This window comes from Odontomachus brunneus, unplaced genomic scaffold, assembly GCF_010583005.1.
Source record: "Odontomachus brunneus isolate Ranch 3 - 2012 unplaced genomic scaffold, Obru_v1 Obru_scaffold_092, whole genome shotgun sequence".
Taxonomy (NCBI): domain Eukaryota; kingdom Metazoa; phylum Arthropoda; class Insecta; order Hymenoptera; family Formicidae; genus Odontomachus; species Odontomachus brunneus.
Window position 1 is genome coordinate 565,825 of NW_022639542.1, and position 14,136 is coordinate 579,960.

The 14,136-nt window shown below is 43.4% G+C and overlaps 1 protein-coding gene across 3 annotated transcripts in view; it reads right to left on the reverse strand.

Moving 5' to 3' along the window:
* The window catches only part of LOC116848283, a 119,648-nt gene that overhangs the window by 43,370 nt on the left and 62,142 nt on the right, over nt 1–14,136 (reverse strand). The gene's annotated exons all lie outside the window — the stretch shown is intronic.

The following is a 14,136-nucleotide window of genomic DNA, read 5'->3' on the forward strand; positions in this document are numbered from 1 at the left end:
CTCTCTCTCTCTCTCTCTCTCTCTCTCTCTCTCTCTCTCTCTCTCTCCCTCTCTCTCTCTCTCTCTCATTACCGACATCACACAGTCTTACGCTGTCGCGAGATTTCACGTAGTCAGCGAGGATGCACGATTCTCCGATCGGGGAGAAGTCGTTTCGAATATTACCGATTTTATCCGCAATTCGAAATCTCCGAATATAAAATTTTGTTTCCTCCTTACATCCAGCGCGACCCACTGTGCAGATACCGTGGATCGATTTCTCATTTGCTTACGTGCCATCGATTGAAACGCGAGCAGCAGAACGCATTAAATTGAACGACGCTACGGGCGACGGTGAATCCGAGAAGCGAAATATTTTCCGATGGCGGAGAGTCGGTCATGCGGATATCCGAACTCACACACGGAAAAAAGGCCGGTCGAAAATCGTCGCGCTCTTTCGCAAATAGAGTGGCTCGTATTTCGAGCAACATGCGTTCGCGCGCGTTAATCGATCTTCGCACAGTGTTGCGAAGAGCCCGTTTTCATAGAAAAAAGCTACTAAATGAAACGTAGCATAGAAGATTTTTCTCTTTGCAAGTACAATATATGATAAATATGATAAAATGCATAAATAACATAAATCTAATAATATGATAAAATATGATAAAACCCATAAATAACATAAATTTTTTATCAAACACCAATCTGATAGTTCTGGAAATTGGAGCGAATCAAAGGAACTGCAGAAGCGTAAAATTGTACCTATATTATAGGCTCATATCCTTCACAGTAAATTAGTATTAGAAAATTGAATTCATAGTTTAAGTTGAATTCATATCTATGCATTGGTCTTCTGATAAACTAGTACTAGTTTTCGAATGTCTTTATATTTTTTATATACGCATCATAATCCAAATTACTTGATAAATGCTTAATTATGTCACATGCATTGAATCACATTGTGTTAATGTTGGTATACATTGTAAATTCAAGGCATTATATACATGAGAAAAAAACTTTCTACGCAAGTGTGCGCCTAAACGATTTAGAAGTGGAAAAACTACAGCCAGAATGCAAGTGCCGAGCACGAGCACTAGTTACTCCAGTTGAATCCAGCAGAAATTAATGGACAATGGACATTTTTGAGACAGAAATATAATTACTATTAACATTGTTTTATTAATTGTGTTGTCACGATCTGTTTATCGGTCGGACAACCGTTTCGGGATCGGTGCCGGTGTTCACGGGTTCTTGCGAGAGGCGAGCGACTCCTGTCTCGTGTGTGAGTGTGAGTGAGTGTGCGAGAATTAACGAAAAAAAAAATAAAAAAAATGATTTACTGAGTTACTCTATACAGTTAACGGGGACGCGGGCGGCAGGTTTCGCGAACGGAATTTACGACTAGAATGACTTAATTAAAGCTAACGTGGACTTAGTGCTACACTTATGGCTATCTTAATCCTAACGCAGACTTACTACTAACTTAATGCTAATGGACTTAATACTTAATCTAATCGCGGGCGCGGCGGTCGGAGGTCACGGCGGTCGGCGGTCGGCGGTCGCGGCAGCGCAGTCTCGGTACGAGCGATATCTCGGTACGAGCGGTATCGCGACGGCATGGTCGGTCTCAGTAGTCTCTTGTCGCGATGCTTGTGAGTCGCCCAGGGTATTGGGGAGCCAAGACAGAGCTTGACAGAGACGGTGAGCGCGCCACCTCTAGATCCCTTGCTCCTGGAGCGGATCGGTCAGTCGATGAGCGCACCGACTGGGATCCCGAGAAGGCGTTTGTCGACGACGTCTGCCTCCCGAGTCTCTCTTGCCGCTATCGCGTGCGGCTTTTATATCCGCCGACTCGCGAATTCCCATGGACGTAGTGTACATGGACCCTGCATACGGCCATAAAAGTGAAGCTAATATGTACAGCCCCTCCGTGTTCTCTGTCTATTTCTGCACAGACAAAGTGTGCAATAAAATTTAAGTAAGACTTTTACTTGCCAGTCTAGTCGGGGTGCTGTTGCACTCTATAATATTATGGAAACGAGAAATGGATGCACGCGCAACAAAAAAGTGACAAAATAGGGAGAAAAGCATAGCCCCTCTATTCTAGCTCTCTTTCTAGATGTTGGCTTCACTCTTTTAGATGACAGAGCATTCGGAGTCCATGTATACTATGTCCATGCGAATTCCGCACGTATGCCATCCCCGCTCGGAGAGCAATCGGCGGTGTTATCGCGAGCCGGCGGTGTGACAATAAATTGTAAAACAAATTGTTTAGGCGCGTAGCGCCGTATGTCGCGGCTCGATGGTTGGTCGGTCGCACAGTAGTAACGAGGTGAAAAAAGTCTCGTCACAGTTTTTATTTAATAATTTGTGATTTTTGTATATTTTTTGTATTAATAATTTTATTAATAATTTTTTTGTTTTACCTACTTCTATAATGTTTACTTTATTTTAATATGTTTACATATTTTTACTTTAATATATATGTTTATTTATAAGTTGTTTTAATGTTGTTAATTAAGTTTATTTTAGTATGCGTTTTAGTATTTTCGTTTTAAATGATATAAAATATCAATCATATTAATCATATCAATAATATTAATATACAGGGTGTCCCGCGTAAGGCGGACCAAAAGAAAAATATAAGTAGAACACATAAAAATGAACAAAAATTGTATAGGTCATTTTTCAAACAACCACGTAAAATTTCGAGATATTAATTAAATGTGCTAAGTTGGACAAATTAGAACGCGCGATGCGACAGGCGGGACATACGGCTCTCAGCGGTCGGCGAAGAAAATGGAAGAACGCACACGTACACGGACGTACACACGGAGCTACTTATTTCAGTATGCCAAACAGCCCACCTCTCTGGCCTGTAAGATAAGCCCGCGAGCAATCATCCATTTTCTTCGCCGGCCGCGGCGAGCCGTATGTCCCGCCTGCCGTGTCGTCGCGCTCTGATATGTTCAACTATTTTAATTAATATCTCGAAATTTTACGTGGTTGTTGTGAAAAATGGCCTATATAATTTTTGTTCACTTTTGTGTGTTCTACTTATATTTTTTTTTTGGTCCGTCTTACGCGGGACACCCTGTATATATATATATTTTTTTTTTCGCAATTGATATGTTCCCTCATTGTCGTAATTGTTCCAAATGTGGTCATATAAAGGAAACACTGTTTTCCATATATAATTTGGTATGTAAGATTTTAGATTGATATCTTAAAGATTTCAAATACCGATTTTTATATATAAGAATAAGAACGGGCACTGCGCAACACTGTGCCGCGATTAACACACAATAAAGCTGCTTTTGCGCGTCGACATTCGCGGCCACGGGGCCATTAACTATGTTCGTAACACGGAAGTGCGCGCGCGTACCCCTTTGCCGCCACTTCGGCGGTAATTACATCGACAAAAGTCCTTGACATCGGTACGGACAATGGGTAAATTCGGTGGTTCTCTCTCTCTCTCTCTCTCTCTCTCTCTCTCTCTCTCTCTCTCTCTCTCTCTCTCCGACCTCGGTTTTCGCAAACTCGACTAACTTCGACCCCGTCCCCGTTCTCATTTCCCGAGTACGAAACTATCGACCCACCCAATAGCGTAGGAATTTGTTTTTGTCGACACGAGCGCGCGAAGGAAGTCGATGCTTCGAGGCGATACCATCCGACCATTTGCATTTATCCGCGCGAGTGGAATGCGAGCCGGGATTCGAAGGGACGCGGGAGTAATTTCGAAAAGCTTGTAAAAGTAACTGGATGTTTGTACTGGGTGATTTATCTTGGAAACTAAGAAAGGCAATACTGGCTCGAATTATACAGCACGGTGCTGTCAATTAAAGCAAGCTCGTAAATGGCAGGTATATACAGGTATTTATATCTACCCGTATTTGGCAGGTTAGCTCTAACGAGACATCTGATTTCTATGCAAAATTTCTTTGATAAAAGAGAAGTGTTAACAAGAACGTTTTCTTGCCTATGCTGAAGCTTTTGAAAATTATGTTGCTTATATCTACTAATTCATGTCCTGAGTACTTTAGAGGAAGTTATTTAGAAGAAATCTTTTAATATTTTAGACTTCCGTGATGTGTGACGAAGCCGAACGCGTTTATTTGTTTCCTTTAAATTATCTCTTCTTCACTATGCGCGCGCGATACATTATCGCTACAGGATATATCCATTACCCATCTTACTTCTATCAGTCTTACTCAGATAATCCTGAAACTTGATTATCTCTTTTGGTCTGTAAATATTGTGAATTTGTAATGTATGTTTAAAAAAGGAATAAAAACAATCAGAATACATTGATAATATATCACATGCGTACAATTATAAGATAAAATGTATGTTTTTATACTGCTTATAGAAAAAGTCTTTTTTTGAGATGTATTTAGCTGCTTTTTACGTGATCTCGCATTAATACCTACAATATACTCTTTATAGGTTGCAGTTAATATCTTAATTAAATCTGTAATAAAACGAAAAAGTGAATGTTAATGCAGAACTAATTACTAAACTAGGAAAACGGTCTTATCGACGCTCCTCCTTTGTCGTCCAAATTGATAATCAGTACAACTTTCGTGCTATTTTCAAAAACTTGAATTTGTTTTTAATCTCATTTCTATAAGCTGTAAATGAGAGGCAAACAATGACTTTGAAAATTTACATAGTTAATCGCTCTCGATAATTAATAATGTCACGAGCGCGGTACACGCGTTTATTGATTCGCTGCTTTTGCAGGCCGCTGCGTTTCGACATCGAAACGTCGCGAGTGCATTGGCGTGGCGTGTAGGCGAAAGAGAGAAAGAGAGAGAGGGGAGAGAAAGAGGAGAAGGGAGGGCGATTTGTCATTCTGTCAACTGCAAATTAAGCGCGCCAATTCTTCCCGCGTAGGCAGCTAAACGAACCGAAATTATTACTTAACGTTGCCGCGCGCGAGAAGACCTGAAATTCAATGAAATTCGTACGCGCACAGAGCCCGGAAAGTCGGGTTATCGACAAACACCGGACGCGCGTAAATTCATATTCCCCACCGATAATTATTCCCCGGCGATAAATCCCTCCGGTGCGCCGAGCGCCAGATTTGATGATCGAGACTAACCGTTTTCCGCTTCGAAAAACATTCCAAAGTATTTCATCGGTTATCGATTCGGTATCTATCGGATGCGCGCGGGCTCCGCTGCCTACGTGCACCGAAATAAAATACACGGCGCTGTGATTTGTCGAGTCATCCGTTCTAATATTTGGACGCGGTGACTGTAAATTGCTGATTTAACGCCCGTTTCCGTGGAAGCGTTTCCGCGATCGCTTTCCCAAAGAGGAAGGAAAAAGGAACGAACGATTCGACCGTTATCGCTGTCGCAGGCACGTTAATTATCGAACGGGGTAGCGAGCGTTAGAGAGAAGTGCGATTTGCGAATTTACTTACACGGCGGAACAGAGTTGCTCCTTTCGAATTCCGAGCGTCGAACATACATCACTGTTCATTATTGGCAAAGTCTCCCGCGCGCATTTCCAGAAAGTCCATGCAAGAAATGTATTTGCAAGAGTCCGTTTTTCACGTGCGCTTGCGTCGGGGATAATGTAAGCGCACCTAACGCCCTTCACCGCGTATCTTTTGTTTGCTGAGCTACCCGAAAAATACGACCAAAGAGCCAATACCCGAGAGTGACGAGGGTCCGAGATCTTTCTAGGCCGTTTTTCCCGTTGCACGTCGGATAACCCTTGTATTCGTGCGATTTGGACAACGAATCGCGCGGTACGATGGAAGCTTAGTGCGACAGGCAGCGGGCACATCGAATCGCGCGATCACGTTCGTCAGCGTTTATTAAGCCGCATCGGCGAGTCGCGTCGCGAATGGAGCCGTGTTGACCAGCTACTACAAAGTGGGTCAACGTGGAATTTTGATTGGCTCTTTAAAGTGTGCTCTAGCACGCCCACGGCGAGAGAGAGAGAGAGAGAGAGCCTGCTGTAGACGAAATCCCACCGGTGATGGAGAAGCGTTCGCACATGTGCCCCTTCGTTTATGGGAGCGAGAGATTGACGTCAACGCCGACGCGGATAAAAAGAAGTCGCAACGCAAAAACGGCTCTCGCGAATACATACGTGCGCGCAGAAAGGCGTCAACGGCCGCGAGAAAGGGAGCGAGGGAGAGGACGCGCTCCCTCGCGCTGCGAGAGTGACTTTTTTTCCGCCCACATTTCGGCAGTGCGAACGCATAAGAGTCCTTCGACTCTTATCCGCGCCGGATGCGGGTGTTATTTTTGCGCGAAGCGAGACGATACGCGCGTCCGCCTGCATTGTCTAATTCGCACCGGACACGCCGCGCAAATCGCTAAAAACCTCGCCGAACAAACATTTGAGCGAAGAGTAACGGCCCGTTTCTCTTGAAAATATTCAGCCGGACGTGCATTCACATGGCGGAAGCGGCAGCGAAATGCACAGGGTGTCTGACGCAAGAGCTCCCGAAACACATGTGCAGGTGGACCGCTCGACTCGAGCAAATAATACCTCACCATTCTTCGGACAATCGCGTAAAATGTCGAGTAATTAACGAAAGAAGATTAGCGTACACTAGCAATGTTGTGGAGCTCTGTAGGCGCGATCTCATCGAAAGAGGTTGAGACTTGCGACTGTTTCTTAGCGACACGCGTAAAATCAGCTGACTGAAAAGGTTGCAACACACTTCTTCTCGAGTTTCGCAATGTATGACGTATCCAATAGGAGAATTAATTTTTTAGTAATTCTCAGGAAATACCTTCTCCATATTGAATACGTTGCAAAACTCATCAAGAAAAAGTGTTGCTACACTTATAACCGGTTGTTCCAACTTCTTGGTAAGTTAACTGATAGTTAAATCATATGTGTGTCTTTGTCTAAGTTGAAGGAGAAATACAGATATATGATTTAATCATCAGTTAACTCACCAAAAAGTTGGAACAACCTGTATTAATAGTCGTTACGTGAAACTTGTCTCACCTGAGATACTCAAATCGTAGTTTAAAGTTGCACCTAAATTTTTAGTTGGATCACATGATATAAATGACATTATACTTGTGATCACATGATTTTACCGAAAAATTCACATCTGACTCTAATTTCAAATACCTGCCCATGCGTGTACGCTTTGAGGATTCTTGCGCCGGACACCCTGTAGACCTGGCGTATCATGTGAAGTCCGCGCAGGGACCATTTGTGCTGTCACGTATGCACTCTCAACAGAACGTAAATACGTGACGACTTTCTCTGATAAACACAAATTGTCGGCGATAAGCGCAATACGAAGGCTCTCACGTCAAAATACTTGCCGACTAAAAACGCATTAGCATCCGTCGATCAAGACTCAACAAATCGCAACTGCGATATAAATAACCGTCGTTATACGTGTGTACACGCGCACATCCACGCTTACTATCTCGTGACAAGCATATCGTAAAAAAACTGTACAAATATTTACTCTGAAAATATTTGAGTAAGAGAGAGAAAGGAGAAGAGGGAGTGAAGGAGTGAGTGCGCGCGCGCACGATCGGATGAGTCGCAATGACAACTCGCGAGAGTTGCAATGGACGATTCCCCGGTCAAAACAAAACATCCCAGTCGGTCAGGTTGCGACATGAATTTGATAACCACCAGCGAGTTCGGATCGCCAGGACCTCGGCGAGCACGACACGACACAATACCAACAATCGCCTACCTGCCCCACCTTGTCCTGTTCGCTGTGCAATCGTGAGACAGGTGAGTGAACAGACGAGAGTTCATTCGCGTGAACGAAGTTTCGCGCACAGCGCGATGTGATCCATAAATCGAGCTATCGCTGTAAAATCGCGGCTTCCGGCTCCGCCGCTCGGCGTCGCGCGATTTTCCACGTGTTTCCGTGGCGAGCGCATTTTGTCCGGACAATTCGGCCGACTGTGCTATCCGTTATTCGCGCGGCACACACGCGGATGTGTTCGCCCAGAACGGATATTAAATTCCTCCTCTGGCCCCGCTCGACCGCGCGCGTTCCGTACACGGAGAGAGAGAGAGTGTGTGTGAGAGAAAGATGGAGAGAGAGAGGTAGAGAGACAGAGTATCTCCGCGGTTAATACAAGTGGCTTTAGCCTTGTGATTAAATTCAAATAAACTCCGGCCGCCGTCACGCCCCGGCACGCGCTTCTCACGCAAATAACGTGTTATTTAATATTTGAATAATATTTAATATTTGAATAATGCCGACTAATACCGCGATGAACCGGACCGGTCGCGACTCCCGCGGTTGGTTTTACGCGGCCTGCACGCGGCTCGGCACGCGTGACACGTGAACATTAGCACAACATGTGCGCTAATGAAATTTGCATTAAACAACGAACGCGACGCGCTGCGCGCTAGCGTCGCGTTCATTCGTTCGTTCGGAATTTTATGTTTGCTTCATCGGGGAAAATGAGAGGCTACATTTTTAAGAGGCCGCAGGACTTTGGTGGGATAAAAGTTTAGTAAAATTTAGGCAATTCTAAAAATCTGCGTAAAAATTAATAGTATGAGAAAATAGCCTTTAAAATAAAATGTAGCTTTACAAAAGTTCAAATATAGCTTTTCAGAATACAGCCTCTGGAATTCCTCCTAATTGCAATAAATTTTTAATAAAAAGTCAAGCATGCATAATGTCATTAAAACATAGTAATTTTGATCATAATTTTTGTGTAGTCCAGAATTATAAAAATTTCCTTGTATTTTTTACTACAATATTTTCTCCATATCTACGAAGTGCACGCACTCGCGTATTCACCGAGAACGAACGACTCACCTCTCCAGTGCCTTTACTTGCCTTTACTTCCTGCCTTTGCCACGTAAAGAGAACAAGGATACGCCAGGGGAACAACGCGAGCCATTCTCTCTCACTGGCGCGATTGGACCATGTATCTCCGACTATCGCGATTATAACGCGACGGATTTAAGCCTATCGCGTAACTCGTTACGCCGGTCGATTTGTCATTAATTTCCGGCCACTGTGTACACGACACAAGCAGAGAAAATCGGATCTGGTTATAGAGCGTCGCTAAGCCGGCCGTATCGCGAGAATCATGCCGACTCGATGATCACTCGCGTGAATCATCACGCTAGCTGGCGAACAGCGTTTCTCAAAAGCAACGTCATCCCATCGCCGTTCACAATCTGTCCCGACGAATTTACGACGACAGTTACTTGCGACACGGTTGTTGCATAACTTGCTTGAACAAATGCATCAATCGACAGACGCGCCGAGTGTTCGCCAAATATGTTTGATTGTAATGTCTCGACTATTATTAAATTAACTTCACGGTTCTAATCGTATTGATTTCAATCTGTTATCTTGTTTATACAAGATGTTATCCTAGATACCTGATGTTATCAGGTCCTAATTATTAGAAATCCTTATTGTCGCTCTGCATTACGTGATTTATCAATTGTCACATAAAGAATGATTTTTCTAGATTCAAAAATTTTTATTACATTCAAGAAAATTTATATATTGGCAGAAATAATCCATAATATTATAGTCCATCATTTGATTCAACAAATAAGATCTCGTTTGGCTTTTCAAGTAATTTTGGACCAAATAATTTATTTTAACGCACAAATAATTTATTATTTGGCTCGAGAAAAATAATTGTTTCACTTCAACTTCTCATTTTATTAAAACAGTTCAATATTCAATTTACTCAATTTCATCAATTTACATTTGCTATATACATTTGTATATAGCAAATGTATATACATTTGTATATTTTAATCATTAAAGATAATTTATTCATTAAAGATTCCAGTTAAAAGAAATAGTATCGAAAATCTGTGATGATTAAATTATCAATACTGATTAAGTTAACCTTTAATCAATTTACTGAAAATAATTAATTTATTCGAATTAATGATGAAATGATCAATAATGATTAAATTACGAATCTCCATCGTTCACTACCATCGTTCCATCATTCGACCTCTCGGCCTTATTCTCGAATGGAATCGTTCTATCAGATTATACTAGTATGTCTACTTTATCCACACATGATGTGTCGAACGAGGATGTGAGAGCGCGATGAAAAGTCGCGCAGGACGAGTCATCGCCGTACTGATCGCCGCGGATGATCGAAAAATTATGCGAATTCGGAAACACGAACAAATGGAAATTACATCCCGAAGGGAGAGCGCGACATTTGTTTCAGCCGTTTTCCATATCTCGGCCGAGGCTCCAAAGATAATCCTGATTTACGGCGAAGGGTCACCCTACATAGCGCAGATAGCACGGCCCAACAGACTCTACCATCTGCCTGTCGTAGTGAGCTTACACAGGCAAATGGTCCAATACAAATCCGTCCGCGCCGTTAATCAAGTAACTGTGTGTATCGTCGAAAATGCGACCCATTAACTTGAAAAAAAAAGCGTGGAAAGCCCGACAAAAATCAGAGGTCGAGCCGGGAGTCACTGTCATTCGGCCGAAACCGAATCAAGAGGAATTTGCGCGTGGTGTTCGCCTAAATATGAAAACGTCGCTCGCTCGCTCGCTCTTCTCTTTGCACAAGCGTTGAATCGTCCACGTCACAAATTGGTAACTTTCCTCTCGGTGCAATGATTTGTAGTCTCCTCCCTCCCTCTCTCTCTCTCTATCTCCTCTCCTTCTCTCGCGTGCCGAGTTTATGCGGATACGACCCCTTTCCGCGCAAAACTCGAATGCAGTAGATTGGAAATGCAAAGACGATCAAAGTGTCAAGAAAAGAGAGATATTCCTTCTGCTTACATATAAAAATAACGCGCTATCCGCACGTGGAAACATCTCCTCGGTAGCGTCGATCGAATTTTTACAGAGAGAAAAAGAAAGAAAAAGGAAACTTCAGTCGGCGGATTACGTCGATCGCTTTGCGCTCCGCGGCTTCGATCGATGGAGATCGCGCACGGGAACGCTACACCCTCTCTCTGTGACCCGCGACACTCCGACGCGAAGAGGATTCGAGAGAACCTCTGGCACGGCCATGTAAAGATATTCACGTACGTGAAGTGCACAGCGCGTCGACTGCACAACCGGAGGGGTGAATTAGCGACGGTCAATTAGGCCGCAGCTAATTCGGGCGAACGTGCGCACGCGCGCGCGCGGATCGGTGCATATGCGAAAGCGGATCTCTGCGTTTCGTGTTCCCATGCCTCGCATCCCGATTTCACACGTGTCCCCGCGGGTCCCCGTAGTTAGGCGCAAACACCGCTCTTTCTCTCCCTACTCGGTGAACGACACCGTGCGTTCTGTATCTTGCGTATCGGGGTCGCATATAATTCTCGGAGTTGTCTCATTTCTTTCCTTACACATTGCGTACGTTATATTTATTTCCCGTACGATCCGCGTTTTCTAAAACAAATCGGTCGCATCGCAGATGTGTTCATAAAGAAAAAATGGGAAAAAGTAAACCAGTGGCTCTACATCTCTCGAAATGGATTATTCGCGAGGTCAATTGAAGATAAGAGTACCAATTCCCGGACACATACCTGGATACTTTTATTGTTTTGGTCTTTAAATATGAATATTAAAAACTTTCAACATAGAATATATACATATTTTTTTATGTCGAAATATTTGTATTTAATATTTTAAATATTTGGATTTAAGGATCAAAACGTTCAGAATATCCAGAATTAGGTTTAGGCATCGGTGCTTTCCGATCTTAATTTTAATTCCGCATTTTGCCCAGAACTGTGTTTTGTACCGCGGGAAGCTAATTTCGCCTCGACCTAATATGTGCAAAACCGTAATCACGAGGATGGAGTCGCGCGCGGAAAAGCTGTCCGCAAGACAGATTACAGCGCCCGCGAACGAACACGATACTGCTATTCAAGGACATGAGCGTTTTCGGATTAATTGCAACGTGAATGAACGACGCGGAGTTTGGTGAATGGACCAATCAGGGGCTCGTTTCTACATCGCCGTGCCGATCCCTGTCTGGTCTCGTTAGCCAATTAAACTTCATAATTATATCCTCCAGCCGACGAGGAGAGTAGTCTCCTGACACATGACTCACAACGGATGTTGCTAACTCTCCTACGTTTTGTCCACACGGACGCGAGAACGAGGCGTATTACTGATTAGCATTAACTTAGTCGCCGCAAATCGCGGCTGTCCATTGTCACATCTCGAACTCCTCCGTCGTGGAGGGCGTTCACGAGAAGAGATAGATGTGTGTACGTATTAGTAAGCAAAGGCTAATAAATTTTCAAATCCATTTTCTATGGCGCAACGGATCATGGATATGTGCCATCTTCGAAATGTTCCTCACGTATCGGCTAGCTTTTGTGATCGACTAAAGTGGGGCACGAATTTTGCACAGCAATCTGTATTTGGATCGACAGGCGGGGCGAGGCGAGACGAGGCGACGCTGCAATTCTCTACGCGAAAGCGATTTTCAGCGTCGGTCATGACAGTACTTGTCAAGCCGAACGCATCGTTCCTTCTCTCTCTCTCTCTCTCCCTCTTTGTCTCTTTTTTTCGGTCGCTAGAATAAGTTTATTCGTATTTGATGGAGCTGGCGTCGATCCAAAGCAGCTTACCGCTGACGGCATTTGCAAGGCTTAGTGACGAATTGGCTTCGCGGATCGAATATCTCGATCGTGCGTTTGTGCACTCGTTGCGTTTCTGGGACGATTTCGCCGCATTTAACGGATTGACATACGCTCGAGCGTAACGGAAAGGTGCACGAGTATAAAATTGGCTTACGCGCGTATTAAAGCCCCGCTCGCTGGCTGGCTGGCAGCTCTTCGCTTATTTTGCAAGCAACAATCCGCGCGCGCAGTGGTCGTGTAACGACAAACGTAACAGGACGTAATTCCGGCAACATCTGAATATCGCGTGAACAGCCGTTTATCACACGATGTGTATCGTCGTCTCTCCTTTTACACGAAAGTTATTTTGCGAGAGGAAAAATTCATTCACGATCATATTTGCGATTTCTCTTGTTCCTTACGTCTGCCTAAGAAATTCCTCAATATATTCGATTGATTGATCATAGTTAAGCAAGAATGAATGACCCAATCTATAAAATTATAATTTAAAAATTTTTCTACATATATAAATAAAATAATCCAAGCTCTATGGGCGCCTAAAATTTATTTAAAACCCGGCTTTTATTTTCCACTAGTTGCATTTTTTTTAAGGGTTAAATTTGTCAACAAATACTCTTTTAAAGAGAAGCAAATTGACTTTACTTGACTTTTTGAACGATTTGATTTTTTAGGCTTTCGCGTGCATATTAGATTTGGTTTTCGAGTTTGAGCCGCGTGGATTCACCTTTGTTTGATTCCGACGTTTCGCGAACATTTCAGTCTACTTCATCAGGAAGGAACGACCCGATGCCGATTTTTGAACGATTGCGAAGAACCACAGTTCTGTCTATTCTTTTTAAATCATATATCCAATATTCATTTTCATCTCAACGTATACTTCAACTACATTAGATCATTTTTGCATAGTTACCAATTAAATTAATATCTAATGCATAATATTAGTTTCGTTTCTCGCGACTTTGTGCGCGACTTCCTGAATTATAGAAGCCCGATTACGAATTATATATATATAATCAGTTGTAGATTTATCTGATTCTTATAAACTCAACTGCCAATTAACGTGTGCGCACGTGTACGCGAGTCGAGACTATTATCGGTCGTTACCCTTGTCTGCATTGCGACTAGTTACCGCATGAATCTAGTGTCGGGACTGAACCCTCGCCAATAATAGCTCACCTCCTTTCGCCATGTGTAATTTCACCCTCGAGTGAATTCGTACACATAAAGGGCTCTCATAAAAGTACCAATGAACAGGGACTTAGCGGTTACGAGAGTCCTTCTAGAAACGGCACGTTTCGTTTGTACGGTGTCGTGAAAATTGGTCGCTCGGCCGAAACACGGTCGACGTAATTGCGCCCGCGCGAAAATCTCTCTTCCTCTCTCTATCCCCTTTCTCTCACTCTCTCGCTTCGTCTTGGGTCGACGCTTAAAATTGCTTGCATAACAGCGCTCTCGCGGCGTTGCTAAACGATTCTCTTTTGTAGTATCCGTCATATCGCCGATCTTATCGGCATGTGCTTGCGCATCGTTATGTACTCTCGTGGAGAAATCCTCTCTCTCTCTCTCTCTCTCTCTCTCTCTCTCTCTCTCTCTCTCTCT